The following is a 3505-nucleotide window of genomic DNA, read 5'->3' as shown; positions in this document are numbered from 1 at the left end:
GAGCCAACCACAGAACCCCAGGAACTTAAACAGTAACACGTCAATGGGAACCCGAGTAGGTACAAAGAAGGGGCAACCAAAGAAGTAGGGGTGAGGTGTCACAAACCTGGTCATTTTTTTGCTATTACTCTGCATTAGCTGCTAAGATCACAGTCCTTCAAAACTTGTTAGGATTTGCTTTGTGGCTCACAACTAGGTCAGTTCTTAGAAATGTTCCTTGAGTGCTTGAAAATAAAACATATTATAATTGTTGGAAGTGTTTTTTTCTATTCAGTCAGACTTACTTATCCAGGCTGACAAGTCTTCACGAGATAAGAATTGGGAGAGACTAAAAGAGACACTGACTCTCCAAAGAGAGTACGGAAGAGCCAATTGGAAAGCAGGAAACACCCATGAACCTTTGATATGCAAAACAAGCATGTGTGAACAACTCTGCCCAGTTCTCAGCCCTCACCCTTGGCCTGTGCCCTTGACCTTGCAAAAAGTAACAGGAGAGCAACGCAGGAGTGGCTCAATAGGGTAACTGCCCTGGGTCCACCTCTAATGCAGCCCCTAACTATTGTCCCTCTATAAATATTAACACCCACACCCAAGAGTTGCTATCTCTCCCTCTGGAGATGGTCAGCATTATGTTTATTCCTTGTTTTACCACAAGAGCTTCTTACTCTCAAGATGGCCAGCATTCTCTCTTGAATGTGAATTATTATTTTACTCTAAGAGTCTTTCCCTTGAGATGGCCCACATTCTCCCTTGAATGTGTAACTATTTTCCTAAATAAATCTGTCTCTGACTGGTAAGTGTTGAATCTTTGTGTATACCAAAGAATCCACTTGTCCTGAGCCCAGGTCCCCCTCTTCTGGAACTCCTGGTTACATTCATATTTTATCAATTACTAGAAAGAATGTTAACGTCTCCAGTCTTTCCACCCAGGAAGCCTTTACTCCCTCACTTCAGCATACCAGACTTCCTTCCCACAATGGAAGGTTCATGGTGAGTAAAATCTGGCCTGGTCTCTGCAGACACAGCACTTGCCCTTGTGGAGCTAACAGCCTGATGAACACCTCCTCTCCCCACCTTTGACCTGGCACTTTTCCCCAACCTGTGAGCTCTTAAAGCGTTTGTTGCCTATACATACTATTTGACACATTGTCTGTCTTCACTGCATTGTGTTTACATCTTGTCAAGTTTTAGATTCTGCATGAGCATAGATTATTTTTCTTGTGTAACAACTTTATTGAAATATAATAATTATTGATGTACCATAAAATCTATTCTTTTAATTCAGTGAAAGACTATCCCATTTATTTTTTATTTTTTAGTTGAACATGGACACAATACTTATTTATTTATTTTATGTGGTGCTGAGGACCGAAACCAATGCCTCATGTGTGCAAGGCAAGAAGCACTCTACCACTGAGCTACAACCCCAGCCCTAAGACTATCTTATTTATTTTGGCATCCTCTATAGTTTGTACTTTTCAGTCTTGGGTGCACAGTGAAATCACCTGAAATGGTTTATAAACTAATGCTGATTGGTTCTCACTCCCAGACTGATTGATTAATTGATCTGGGTTGTGGCCTGGGCAAGGGAACACAACTCCATCCCCATCCTCAGTGGGTATTGAACCCAGTGCCTCCCATATGCTAGGCAAATGGTCTACTATTGAACCATGTTCCCAGTCCCCCTTCAAAAATTGTTTAGGGCTGGGGATACAGCTCAGTTGGTAGAGTGCTTGCCTTGCATGCCCAAGGCCCTGGGTTCAATCCCTAGCACAAACACAAAATAAACAAACAAACAAAGACAAAAACTTTTGCCTAAAGTTTGAAGGCAGGCTGCCCTCATATTTGAGAGATTCTCCTGCCTCAGCCTCCTGAGTAATTGGAACTACAGGGTATGCCACCATGCTGGGCAGTGTGGGAATTTTTTAAGCCTCCAGGTAAATTTAACTAGGGATTTGTGCTTTGCACATAGCAGCTATCCAACCAGTGTTTGTTGTAATCATTAGTTAGTCCTGACTTACCCAAAATATGTCATCCCTGTCTCCCTTCTAGCCCAACACCTCTCTCATTACACAATGGTCTTCTTATGACCATCTCCCCAACACTAGCAGACAAAACATTTATTTAGAAAAGATAAATTCATTTGCAAAGACTGCAGACATCAGTAGAGTTGGATCACTAAGCAATAAACAAAACATATTTAAAGGAAAAAAGGAAAGTCTACCACATTTACATTTGTCTCCTTGGCAAGAACTATCTACAGACACAGGGATATATGTCACAAAGGCTTATATGCTAAAACCTCAAATTTCCAATTCAAAAGTGAGAGATAAAATGGTTTTCATTCAGGGAGCAGTAATTCATGGGAAAAAAAAAACTAATTTCATTCATTTTGGAGACCAGATGCAAGAGTAGTTGGTTAGTTTACCTTTGTTATTTTTTTCCTCCCATTACTGGTGATTGAACCCAGAAGCGCTCTAACACTGAACTTCATCCCAAGCGCCCCCGCCACCTTATTTATTTATTTTTTGAAACAAAGTCTCACCAAGTTGCCCAGGCTGGCCTTGAACTTTGTGATCCCCCTGCCTCAGCCTCTTGAGTCGCTTGGATTGCAGGCATGTGCCCATATTGCTGGGCAGTTTATCTGACTTTGGAAAGTGTCTTTGTTATTGTTTTCCCTTCCTGTGGGACTTGATGCACACTCCCAAAAATGGCGGCAGGGCAGTCTCACTTTTTAGTCCACAGCTGTGAGTTTCATGAAAATAGGGGCAATTTCCAGTCTTACATATGATGCCATTCCTATGCTGCCCCATGTTAGTTGCTCAGTAAATACTGGTGGGATGGATGGAATTGCACCTCATGCCATAGTAAATAAATATGATTTTAACTGGATAGGGAGCTGCGCAAGTTTCTCGTTTTGATCTTTTTTGCAACCCTTAATTACGGTTCTCTGAACTGGGGCACTCCCTAAACGGCACGGGCTACAGCAAACTCCGAAAGGGCTTTTATTTCCACGTACACGAGGTCCTGGTAATCTAAGAGCCTCACGTGAGTAACCGAGTAGCTAGGATGGTCACTCGCGGACATATGAAAGCAGACCCACCGCGAGGTCGGTCCTCTACCACGTCCTGCAGCGCCACTTAACACCTCCTATTGACACTCCACAACCAGATGCCGATGGTCCGCTTGGGCATCCCGAGCCGCGCCCCCTAGTCAGCAGCAGCACGGTTCTCTCCCAGGCGGGTTACGCCCCAGGGCGCAAAGCGGAGCGACCCAAGCATCAAAAAGTCAAAGTAAGACCAGTCGCGCCAAGGAGAGACAGCGTTATTTAGGGAGCCGGCTTCTCCCCAAGAGCCTCCACCCAGTCCCCTGGGCCCAGCGCCCAGAACACAGACGGCGGCCGGCTCCAGGAGCCCAGCTCCCTCCACGTGTCCTGTCTTCCCGGCAGCCTCTCTGCTGCCTCGGGAGGAAAACCTCCTGACAACTCGCGGTCTGCGGACTACGT

Source organism: Marmota marmota, unplaced genomic scaffold (assembly GCF_001458135.2).
Source record: "Marmota marmota marmota unplaced genomic scaffold, marMar, whole genome shotgun sequence".
Taxonomy (NCBI): Eukaryota; Metazoa; Chordata; class Mammalia; order Rodentia; family Sciuridae; genus Marmota; species Marmota marmota.
The sequence above is the reverse complement of the archived record's forward strand: the minus strand, read 5'-3'. Positions refer to the sequence as shown.